At 44.4% G+C, this 12,999-nt stretch overlaps 1 long non-coding RNA gene across 1 annotated transcript; it reads left to right on the forward strand.

Moving 5' to 3' along the window:
- Positions 1-1,965: 1,965 nt before the first annotated feature.
- On the forward strand, positions 1,966-5,957 carry LOC147370288 (uncharacterized). Its single transcript, XR_015165159.1, has 2 exons — positions 1,966-2,117; positions 4,695-5,957. It is a non-coding gene; the product is annotated as an uncharacterized LOC147370288 (long non-coding RNA).
- The last annotated feature ends 7,042 nt before the right edge of the window (positions 5,958-12,999 follow it).

Raw genomic sequence — 12,999 nt, forward strand, 5'->3', positions numbered from 1 at the left:
TTCCCAAACGAAAGACGCTCCGTTTATTCCGAGCTACGGAAGCCCAGAGGATCAAACTTACAGGTGCCGGCGGATGCGCGCGGGCAGGGCTGTAGGTCCCTGCCTTGGTACTGGGCTTCTTCCCGCTCTCTGCATCCGAAACCCTCCGTGGCTCCCCTGTGCCCATAGTGTCTCAGCCCGTCAGCTTCTTTCCTCTTCCTCAGGAATCGCCCAGCTAGACTTAAAAGGGTTGGAGGACTCCCAGGAGGAGGGAAGGATCGCTGGGCCGGGTCCGGGAGCCTGCGGTGGAGCCTGGGCCTGGCACTGACCGCTTGGACAGACTCCGGGCAAGAAATAAAAACCGTTCTGAGCCTGTTTGCTCTTCTGTACCATGGGGATTATGCCTGCTTCATGGATGTTTGGCGGTTTAAATGTGAAGCACCTGTGTGTGGTTTGTGTTAGCTCCCTTCTTACGACTTTTGTGAGAAATTGCCCCCAGCCAGGATCGTGGGAGCTAAACCGGTTGTTGTTCAGTCGCTAAGTCGTGTCCGACTCCTTGCGACCCCACGGATTGCAGTACATCAGGCTCCTCTGTCCTTCACTGTCTCCCGGAGTTTGCTCAAACTCATGTACATGGTATTTGGCCGGGAACCCACCACGAATGGGTGCTCTTGCCACGAATTCACAAGTTTTACTCCATCAATAATCCTGTTTACAGGACTTCCCTAGCGGTCCAGTGGTTAAGACTCTGCCTTCCAATGCCAGGGGCATGGGGTTCCATTCTTGGTCAGGGAACTGAGATCCTACATGCCCCAGCAGTATGGCCAATAAATAAAATTTTAAAAAAGATTTCAAAGGCAAATACATAAAGCTATAGTTATGTAGTTGTAAAAAAAAAAAAAAAAACAGGCAAAAGAATTAGTCCTGTTTACTATTCTCCTGCCTCCTTCCTACCGTGTCATTTGTTGAGAAATTTTGTTCTTAACCCTTCCAACCTTTGCTGAGCACCTACTATCTGTTACTGCTAAGTCACTTCAGTCGTGTCCGACTCTGTGTGATCCCATGGACTGCAGCCTATCAGGCTCCTCTGTCCATGGGATTTTCCAGGCAAGAGTACTGGAGTGGGGTGTCATTGCCTTCTCTGTTAGGAACTCTTAGGCACCTTGCTAGACAATGGAGATAAGATGGATGAGACGTGAGGTTGCACTTGAGGAGCTCCTGGGCTAAAAATGACCATAGAGACTTACTACAGTAGAGAGCAGTTTATATAAATTTGTAGAAGCATTTCATTCAGTCAGTCAACAAATGTTTTCTGAGCAGCTACATCTGCTAAAATGCTGAGGACAGAGGTAAGTTAGATCTAGTGGAGAAGACAATTTCCATCCAAGGCCATGACAGAGATACTGTATACAGGTTGAATAAAGGGCTTCCCTAGTGGCTCAGATGGTAAAGAATCTGCCTGCAATATGGGAAACCCGGGTTTGATTCCTGGGTCGGGAAGATTCCCTGGAGAAGGAACTGGCAACCCACTCCCCTATTCTTGCCTGAAGAATCCCATGGACAGAGAAGCCTCGTGGGCTACAGCTCATGGGGTCGCAAAGAGTCAGACATGACTAAGTGACTCAATGCATAAAGGGCAGCCCTTCATTCTGCTGGGCTGTGTGGAGATCACAGAGTGGCTTGAGGTGGGTTATATACAGGGATGGATAGTCCAAAAAGTCACCCCAGAAGTAAAATTTGAATTAGTGGTCACTTTTTAATACCTTCTATATGTCCTGAGAATTTGCATAAGAAATGTAATAAATATTCAAGAAAAGAATGTCAAGTTTCTACAGGTTTATTAGTATCATTTCCTCAGCCTTTCTAGCAAATGCTTCAGCACATAGGATTTAACAGCTGGGTGGATCATATGGCTTTTCTACACAATACCTTCTTTTTCCTGTCTTGCTTTCCGCCCCCCCCCCCCCCGACCCTTTTTTCTTTTCAGACTCGTAAATAACCAGAGTTCACCTCTTCAAAGCCACCTGGGGTCTTCACCCTCCCTTCTCTTCTCTCTGGTACAGAGTTAGAAGTCTTGTTAACAGGAAGCAAATTCCTCATCAAATGCAGTCTTCTGTTGATTGTCTCCTTGCGAAAAGGTCAGTGCTGGGTCTCCCTTGTAATTGAATATTCCCAAGAGCATCTCAGGCATTCCAGGGTTTCCATATGTAGTGTGTTCAGGTCAGATCAGTTTCCCCTTTGGTGGTTTCAGAGTCTTTGTATTTGGATCTGAACTCTTTTCAGCCTTTTTTCCCCCTAATATTTTAAATGCACAACTCGCAGACCACGTTGATGATACTTAAAAGCAGGTTGGAAAAAATCCAGTGTTTAATGACATCTTCATTGCTGGGGCCCATTAAGTAAGTTCTTCAATGTGTGTACTGAGCACCATAATGATGGATACATGATATCAGATTGCTGCCAACCAAGAAATTCCATTTTCAATGTGGATTACTTGTGGGGGGGGAATAAATTTGACTGTGATCTTTGCTGGCCTCCCCTTAGCAATGTGGTTAGGTCCAAGGTGTTTACAGACTATTGAATCCTGGCTCCATCATTCTGGATCCCTTGGGCAAGTTGTTTCATTGTCCTAGGTATCAGTTTCCTCATCAGTGACGCCAGGGGTACCAGAGTGAAGATAAATGCATGCTGACTGTTTAGCCTGATGCTTCCCATGGTCAAGCAGGGTTATGTTCAGGTTAAGTCATTGTTCACTACTTGATTGGGCTTGCCAGGTCTTCTGGATCTGGTTCCTGCTTAGCTCCTTATCAGTTCTTCCTTTCTCCTTGGGCTCCAGTTTCTCTTTGTGGCAGTTTCCTTTTGCTTGGGCTCTCCCAGTTGACTGGGGACTACAGTCACATCTTAGCAGTGCCTTGCAAACACCTGGCATGTAGCAAGGATTCTATTACCTGGTTTTCAGTTTGACCCTTGTCGCAATTAACTCTGGTCTTTGATATAGACATCTATGTGTCTTCCTCTGAGAAACCACCTTTTCTCCCTCCTGTAATAGCCCTGTAATAGTCTCAGTAGACTGATTCTGTCCTTGGGGAGGGCTCAGGACCTAGACCAGACCTGTCAGCCCCAGGACTCAGGCTGGGGCTGTTGGGAAGATTGTTCCGAGGTCAGTGTGGGCTTGGGGATGCCACCCACTGTGGAGACACACAGAGGAGCCCACCCAGGAAGGAAGCTCAGATGCAAGCTAAGCTAAGAAGTCTCATAGCACTGTTTCAGCTTCCAAATCCAGCCAAGACCTAGCTGACGTAGTTAAGAATAAGAACTCTGGAACCAGCTGCCGGGCCAGCTGTCATAACTTGTTTTGTCATTACTAGCTGTTTCAGCCTTGGGCAAGCCGTGGATCTTCTCCATTGCCTACAAGATTGGATAAAGATTAAAAGTATTAATATATGCAAACCTCTTAGCACAGTGCCTAGCCCGTAGAAAGCTCTTGATATGCCCTTCTTTTTTTTAGTTGAAATACAGTTGATTTACCATGCTGTGTTAGTTTCTGCTGTATAGTATAGTGATTCAGTTATACAGATATATACATATATACACACATATATATGTGTGTGTGTGTGTGTGTGTATATATATATATATTCTTTTTCATGTTCTTTTCCATTATGGTTTATTACAGGATATTTGGGCTTCCCTAGTGGCTCAGATGTTAAAGAATCTGCCCACAATGCAGGAGACCCAGGTTTGATCCCTGGGTCAGGAAGATCCCCTGGAGAAGGAAATGGCAACCCACTCCAGTATTCTTGCCTGGAGAATTCCATGGACAGAGGAGCCTGGCAGGCTATAGTCCATGGGATCACAAAGAGTCAGGCACAACTGAGTGACTAACACATACACAGGATATTAACTATCGTTCAGTAAGTCTTACCTGTTCTTATCCATTGTTGACATTTCACAGATTTCTGAGCCAAAAGTAAAAGAAGGATTTTTTTCAAACTAATGCTAATTTGAGTGGTTTTCTGATACTCGCAATCGTGAGGCCGTACCAATACCACCCTCTCCTGTACAATGTTCTCTCATTGTACCCCGTACCTGCCCCCTTGGTCTTTCACTGGACTGCAAATACCTCCAGGAGTGGGTTCATGTATGTAAAGCTCTTAGAAAAGCACCTGACATGTGGAAAATGCTCAGTAAATGATAATATCTATCATTTGGAATGCAACCCTTTATTCCAAAAAGAAAGGCAGTTTTTTTTAAAGTCTCCCTTTTATTATATAAATAATTCAATGAAATATGTCTCTCTGCATGTCTGTTTCTCTGATAAAAGCAATAGAACTGGAAACACTCAGTCGAAAGAAAGATCTACATTTTAAAACTAGCTTCATTCAGAAAGTGCAGACTGCACTACTTAACTCCTAGCAGCAGTGGGCAGGAGCAACCATCTTCATCATTTACTCCAACCACTGGCTTTATCATTTTGGTAAAATTTTCCCAATTGATAGTTGGAGGGAAAAATCTATCATTTCAATTTTTTATTAGCAATTCTTTTCACACACTAATTGGCCATTTGTACATCACTTTTCTTTGGGCATTTTCATCCCTTATTTTTTTTTTATAGATCAAGGATATCATTGTATATTTTTCCAGTTTATTATTTACCTTTTGAGGGTGATCATGCTCATACCTCTATTTCGTTTTGTTTTTCTTCACTCTCCATAGCCTGTGATGAAGAGTTTGGATGAATTTGCCCAGTGGGGGTCTGAATGGATGATCCAGGCCGGTGGAAAGTGCCCAGGCAGTGCTCGTGTATATTCACTCCACAGTGACTATAACTTGAACCCTTTTTAAGCGGACCTAGTTATTCCCTGCCCATTTGTTACTCAACTAACTACTGGGAGAAGTTATTTTAGTTAACCACAACTGAAAATAACTAAGCAACAATAATGACAGCCATAATGATAGTCCTTACAAAATACATGTACAATTAAAAAAAAAAAAAGGAAAAAGAAAAGAACCTTGGGACTTCCCTGGTGGTCCAGTGTTTAAGACTGTGCTCCCAATGCAGGGGGTATGGGTTCGATCCCTGGCCAGGGAACTAAGATCCCACATGGCCAGAAAAAAGAAACTTATTGGAATTCCTCTGAAGTATTTCACAAGACTGACAGACAAATAGGATTTCAACCAGGTCTGGGTGAGGGTGACACCCGGGATGGCTCTGGGAAAGCAAACAAGAATAAGTCTGTAGCAGATGGCAGTGAGCCTGCCCCGTTCCTCTGGCCCTTAGCATGTCTGTGCATGCCAGCCTGCTGCTGACTCAGCTCAGATGTCACTCTGCCTGGGGTTCTCTCCGGTCCATCCTTTTTAGCGGTGAGAGAGAGAGAGGGAATTCTCGCAGAAGGGAAATCAACATGAACCAAACAGATGTCTACTAAACTAGCAAAAGAAGCCCCCAGGCACCCTTTAAGGCCATGCAGCATGCTGTTTTCTTGGACAGGGTGCTGGGGAGAAGAGTGGAGAAACTTCCCTGTGGCTGCCAGCTCATCCGGCAGAGGAGAGACAGGTGCTGGTCTCAACCAAAAGATCAGGACACAGAAAAGGATCGTTCCTAAACAAGAAAGAAGAGGAGGTTGGTAGGCGGGGACTGGCCTAACACTGAGAGGCTAGGTAGGCACGAATCCTAGTCGGTGCGTGTCCCCAAACACTTCTGACATTTCTGGCTGTGTGGCCAATTTGGGAACTACATTTGAGTCCACCGGGTTCTGTGAGAGGACTGTCCCTCGTATTAAATTGCTGTTGAAACCTGCTATCAGGCTTACAAACCCAGAGCAGGATGAAGGTGTGTCCTGGCTGCCTCTGCTCCCCAGGTGCCCAGAATCTTCCAGGCCATTAATGCTGGTCGACCAGTGACATGAGCTAAACTGTTCAGAGCCTAGAACTTGGCCTGTTACTAATGTCATCAAATAAAGCAATTTTTTCCTTTCATACAACTTCTATATTTTTAATAATATATTTTAATGTTGTAGCCATGCGTTCTGGGAAACAAACTCACTCAAAAGGACAATGCAGACAGTGGAGTGCAGTTTATTACACCAGAAGGCCCAAGGCAGAGTCTCCTCTTAGCCAAGGAACCCCAACTGACTTTGGTGAAAACCTGATATACCTTAAGTGTACTGCTCAAGCCCACATCCCCAAATTCCTTAAACCTAGCCTGAAAAGTGTTAAAGGGAGATACAAGCAGGTTGCAGCCATGATTCATAATCAGAAGGGTCAGCTGGGTATGCATGGTAGCCTACACCAATGGCTGCCATAAAGATTACAAAGGTAATTGACTACACAGGGGATTATTACATTCTTTTTTGCGTCGGGAAATCTTGGTGTGGAATCTGGTGTTTATCAGTCCCAGAGGCCAGTTTGGCCGTAGGTATGTTATCCTCATGGCTACCAGGCATATAGTCCAAAGCTCACTGAAAGTGCGAGATGGAATTGCCTTCTTTTTCAAGATGGAGTCAGTTTGGCCTGTTCCTTTTCTCCCTCACTACCTCACACTGTCATCCATTTCCACTAAATATACAAATTTAGAAGACCTATTTTAGCCATTTCTTGAAAGTTTTAATTGGTAGAGGGGATAAATACAATACATTCTGAGATTCAGTCACCACAAAGTATCTTGAATTAGATAAAACCATGAAAAGGGCTTTCTGATCTCATGAACCATTACGGAAACCACTTGGAAATCCTTGGCCTGAACATTTTTTTTTTTTTTCCAAAAAAAGCTCTACCTGGAGTTTATAACAATGATCTAAATCATCAGTGCTAAGAAAATACAGATGCAAGCAAAGATGGGATCCTGACCAAAGGGGAAAAAAATCTAAGTTATCAGAGAAACACCTGAGTTTGAATTGATTCTGCTACCTACAGTGTGACCTGGGGCAAGTCACTTAAACTCCCTGTAACTCATCATCCGTGACATGGATACGGTAATATCACCCACCCAGAGCTGTTGAAAGATTTAATTATATGTATACACATGCATATGCTGCTGCTGCTGCTAAGTCACTTTAGTCGTGTCCGACTCTGTGCGACCCCATAGAGGGCAGCCCACCAGGCTCCCCCGTCCCTGGGATTCTCCAGGCAAGAACACTGGAGTGGGGTGCCACTGCCTTCTCCACGCATGCATATACATATACACAAAAGGCTTAGGACAATGCCCGAGCCTGCTACCATAACAGTGCTTCGGAACCACTCCCTCTTTTTCCAGACCCAGTGTTCTCAAACATCCTCAAATAGTAGAGTACCAAGCACTTTGGGGGGACCTCATGAAATATGGATAAATGAGGCAAAAAATTTTGTTGTTCAGTAGCAAAGTCATTTCCTACTCTTTGCAACCCCATAGACTATAGCACACCAAGCTTCCCTGTCCTTCACTATCTCTTGGAGTCTACTCAAATTCATGTCCATTGAGTCAGTGATGCCATCCAACCATCTCATCCTCTGTTATCCCCTTCTCCTTTTGCCTTCAATCTTTCCCAACATCAGGGTCTTTTCTAATGAATTGGTTCTCATTAGAAAGCAAAAAATAAAAAATAAAAATAGCCATGCCCTATAAAAATTTATGTCAATTCTCACAGCATCTAAACTAGAATGGAGGGTGATATGGGCCAAGAGGCTGAAGAAATTCTAGGCAGGGACAGCTTAACAATGAGAAAATTCTATTACCTTAACCTTTCTCTAAAACTGAGAAGTATCATTCCAATTTTAACTATAAAGTCTCCCTCTGTTCAGGATAAAATTGGATGGAGCAGGGCAATCCTATAATGTTACCATTAGTATCTGATGTCAATGTGATGCCAGATCCCAAGAGCAGTGTTGTTCAAACTATCCAACAGAACTGAGTCTTTACCTACCTTTGATCTACAATGGAGAAATCTAATATATGGATGACCACAGGCCTCCAACAGGTCACCAGGAAGGCGCAGCAGCAAAGGTCATATTTCAGCGGCTCACAATACCTTCTCTGTGGACAAACAATGGCTGACCTTCCCATCAATGTCTGACCTTTCAACTCTTGACAAATGTATATATTTTCTCAGCAATTACAACTTAAGCTACTAAAGGGGCAGTTTAATCACTTTTATCAAAGGGAATAAATTAAAGCTTCCCTGGATCCCAGAACAAAAAGAGCTCAACTAGCCTTTGCGGTCAAAGAAACCTCTTTTTTCACTGGGGCACACAGCTTTTCTCAGAAATCCTCACTGTTTGAAAGCAAGATGGAGAGTTAGAAGGAAGGTTCAGCCCCAAATTACAGAAGTTAAAAAATATAAAATCTAAAAGGACAGTCGTAGAGTATCTATTAATAAGTAGATGTCTTTTTTTTTTTTAACTGAGGGAAATTATTATTCTGATTTATCTTTAACATCATTCAAGACTGAAATCTGTGAAAACTTGGAGATGATGTTTTCCAGTTTTATAACCTAGTGGTAAACCCCAGAGATTATACAGCTATTTTGAGGAGCTAGATACAGAGATGAGCTTTCCAGGTGGCACAGTGGTAAAGAATCCACCTGTCAATGCAGGAGATGCAAGTTCAATCCCTGGGTCAGGAAGATCTCCTGGAGAAGGAAATGGCAACCCACTCCAGTATTATTGCCTGGAGAATCCCATGGACAGAAGAGACTGGCAGGCTATAGTCCATGGGGTTGCAAAGAGTCGGACACGACAGCATGCATACGTGAAGATACAGAGATGAAATTTAAGAAATATTCAGTTTCAGTGCAATTGGGCAAAGTAAACTGTTCAGAGTTTATCACCTCCTGCTGTCTCCCATGTACGTAGGAATGGGTGTCAGGTGAAAGGTAAGTGATGTTGCTAAAATTCTGCCTCTGTTCACAGGTACCAAATAGGAACTCAGAGACAGAGTTTTGGGTGAAGTAGAAAAGAATGGTTTTATTGCTTTGCCGATCCCTGGGTTGGGAAGATCCCCTGGAGAAAGGAAAGGCTACCCACTCCAGTATTCTGGCCTGGAGAATTCAGTCGGACATGACTGAGCGACTTTCACTTTCGGGAAAGAACAGTTTTATTGCTTTGCCAGGCAAAGGGGCCCACAGTGGGCTAATGTCCTCAAAACTGCGTGTCCCCAACTGGAGGGGTTAGTGAAGAGTTTTACAGTGTTCAGGGAGCAGGGCGTGGTCAACTCATGGACATTCTGATTGGCTGGTGGTTGAGGTCACCAGGAGTCAGTATCATTAACCATCTTCCAACTGGACTGGGGTCTATGTGCTTATGGTCAGCATGAAGTTAACCTTTTCCACCTGGTGGGGGTCTTAGTATCTGCAAAACAGTGCAAAAGACATGGCTCAGAATATTATCTATAGTCCTTGAGGAAGAACTAAAGGTCCCTGACTTTGTTTAATGGCTAAAGTATGATTATTCTGTCTTATTTGACATTTTCTCACTCCTCTGATTAAAATTTATTCTTTGCCTAAGTTTTTCTACAGACAAAAGGCAGGTGGAGGGCATGGGTGGTGGGGGGTTCTATTCAGGGAAGGCCTCAAGGGTCCTGCTCGGTTACAGTGAGGTGGCAGAAGAGAAAGACGACCCCATACTGCAAGTAGTTAATAAATACCCATCACTTAATCCAGAGGGCTGGTAATAACCCAACCATTCTATCCTCACGCTAGGCAGCATGACTCCCTCCCTCCCTGAGTGCACCCTACAACCAGTTTGCCTCCAGGACTTCTGAGATTGCCTCAGGGTCTTCTGTCTCCTTCTCCCTAAAGACAGCACACAGCCCAGTCCAGGGTGGACACTCTGGAATTATCTTATTAGTTCCTGTAATTTAGAATGACTTCAACAACAAGACAGTTTAGAGCAGAACCACAGGTCCGGTACTGGAGGATTCAGGTCCAAACATGTTTGTGAGGAAAAGCAAAAATCAGTGTATACAAGACAACTTCCCAACAGGATCTCTTCAAGGAAAATCCCACTACATGCTTATGATCAACAATTTCTTGTCTGAAGCTGAAAGGGGCAAGGTTCTCACATGGACCAGCTTTTCTGGAGAGAGAATCTTAGTTCTCTTTAGTAGAAAGATGCTAAAAACCAGCTTACTGGAGAGAGAACAAGGATGAACTACATAAGCAGCCTCCTGCCCAGGTGCAGTGTAGGAATCAATATAAAGTAACACTTCTGTTCCAGTGTAAATGAGAAATACAATGTGCTCTTCTTGGCTCACTAAGGAGAATAGAAACTTATAAGCCCTATTCTAGCCATCTTGAATGCTTAATTAGAAGGGATAAAGGCTGAATATATACTGCTGCTCAGTCCTGTTGGACTCCTGGCGACCTCATGGACTGTAGCCTGACAGGCTCCTCTGTCCATGGAATTCTCCACGCAAGAATACTGGAGTAGTTGCCATTCCCTTCTCCAGGGGATATTCCTGACCCAGGGATTGAACCTGGGTCTTACACTGCAGGCAGATTCTTTACCATCTGAGTCACCAGGAAAGCCCCTCCAGTTACCACAAAGTACTGGTAAATATATATGTCTTTTCTTTCATGTGAATGAGCATAATAATTGATCTCTAATTTCCTTCCACAGGGAAGGAGTTATAATCTTTAGAGTGCTATGGCATCATGGTTCTGTATTGAGGTAAAAGTTAGTGATGTAAAATTACCTATGCTGAGCCCAGGTTCATCACTGAGACCAAAAAACCCTACAACAAAAACACACAAAAACAAACAAAAAACAGCTAGGAAGATCAGTTTTCAGTGGTGGAATAAAGAACTAAGATACACTATTAATGTGCTTTCACTAATAAAACCACTGATTTCTTAAAACTTTCCTTATTCAACTGCAAAAGTGCTCTCTAAAAGAAAACAGTCTATATCAAAGACTGCTAATCTTTTTCTTACTCCTAGAAATTTTGGGGGGAAACAAGTAATTTTAGGCTGCTTTGATACTATCAAAGTAAATTGTTTTAATAGGAATTGGTCAGTTCAAGTTTTAACTTCAAAAGAAAAATGACATGTTTTGAAGGATACTAGGAATTTTTTAAGGATATTCATAAAATCTGCAGATCTGTAACAATGTTATTAATCTTGACTTTTATTATCTTATTCTTGTAATCACCCCATGGAGGTGGGTTTAAACAGAGAACTAGGAACAGGGTCCTTGAAAGCCTCTTTCCTCAGAGGGGTCGTCTTACTTCACACCAAGGTAACAAGTCACTTATACCTGCCCGAAGCAAAATGAACCTGGGGAAACTCCAGTGCTTTTGCAATTTTCAAACTTTCTCCACCTCAATGCCCCCTGTCATCAGCTGCTTGAATTTTTAGACTTCTGCATTACCTGAGTCTGGCTGCTACAACCCATCAGAGGCAAGGGTAGTCCCGGGTTCACGCCTATGTGGCCTCCCTTCACTGTTCTGAGCCTCAGTTTCCTCCTGAGACTGCAAGATGCCTGGTGTGTCTGACATTGAGGAGGACCCCAGCCTGCAACACATCTTAATCTTTTCTTGGGCAGAATACACCCCATCTTCTCTCAAATGCTGTTTGTAAACAGCATCACAGAAAAAGGCCAGCTGACAAAACCAGGAATACTAGAAAGAAATGAATTAAAAAAAAATTTAATGATGTGTCAAAATACATCCCTGGCAGGTTTGGGGAAAGCCAAGTACCAGACTCATCAGACCAAGGGGACAGCAGAACATAGAATTCAATCTTACTCTCAACTTAGACGAAACAAAGCTGTAAAGCCCAAAACAAACATTAGACTGGTTCCGAAGTTCCCGGAGCTCCAATATCATGTGTGTTTGAGTTCAAGTCAAGCTGGCAACTGACCAAAGGGTGGTCTCCGAGCTAAGACCACGGGAAGCATCTGTGGGTTGTGCTTTGCAGTTAGAGCCATGAGGCAACAGCAGACACAGGAGCCATTCTCGCCAGCTGCAATTTCCAATGAAGAGACGCGTGGCCATGACTCTGACCGTCAGAATCGCTGTCTGCTGGCCTTGCTTCACTGCCTTCTCCAGCCCGCTGCTCTCCAGCATTCCGACACAGCCAACCCCGAGTGCTGTGCTGCCAGCAAGTTGTAATGCCAGAGACTCGCAGGTGACGGCTGACATGGAAGGCAGAAGCGAGGACCCACCCCAGTTCAAGTATGTGTTTTCTGTCACATTTCCAAACTCTGCCTTAAAGGCAAGACAGCAAAACTGACAAAGAATAGAAATCCACACAAATCCTGAAGTACTGTGGTGCTCGTACGCACAGATAGTGCTGCATACCCACCCCGCCCCAGGGCGGACAGTGTCGCTTGCTTCTGCTCCTTGCAGCCCCGAGACAGGAAGACGTCCTGGGCTGGACGCAGGGCTCTGCTTTGCCACTAACTGTGTCCTGGGTTTTCTCAGGTGGTGCTGGTGGTAAAGAACCTGCCTGCCAATGCAGAAGGTATAAGAAATGCGGGTTCAGTCCTTGGGTTGGGAAGATCCCCTGGAAAAGGGAATGGCAACCCACTCTATTCTTGCCTGGAGGATCCTATGGACAGAGGAGCCTGGTGGGCTACAGTCCAAAGGGTTGCAAACAGTCGGACATGACTGAAGTGACTTAGCACACCTGCACGTGTTCTAGGTCAAGCTTCACCTTCCCACTTTTTCCCCTTTACTTCCAAAATGTCTAAAGCCGCTCATGGCTCAGAAGTTGTTCTTGCTAACAGCAGTGATGGCAACCACAGAACGGATGCCTCTGGCCTCCAGGTATGGTGCTGTCAGTTTTTCACAAATTAGGTCCTTCAATCGCAACCAGAGAACACCCTTTACTGTTTCAATGTCTGGATGAAAAGAGTGAGGTTCAAAGAGGTTAACAATGGAGAGACCAAGCCAGGGCCTGACTCCAGGCCTGATTCCCAGGAGTCTTCCTTCCTCTGGACACAGTGCCCCTGCATCCAGCCACGACACAGCAGCTTGTCCCCAATCAGACCAGAATGTGGGGAAGGTCTGGGGTAAGCTGGCCCATCTGAGACTTAGAGGCCCACA

Source organism: Bos grunniens, chromosome 6, assembly GCF_055505025.1.
Source record: "Bos grunniens cultivar Pamir isolate PY7600 chromosome 6, Bosgru_T2T1.0, whole genome shotgun sequence".
NCBI lineage: Eukaryota > Metazoa > Chordata > Mammalia > Artiodactyla > Bovidae > Bos > Bos grunniens.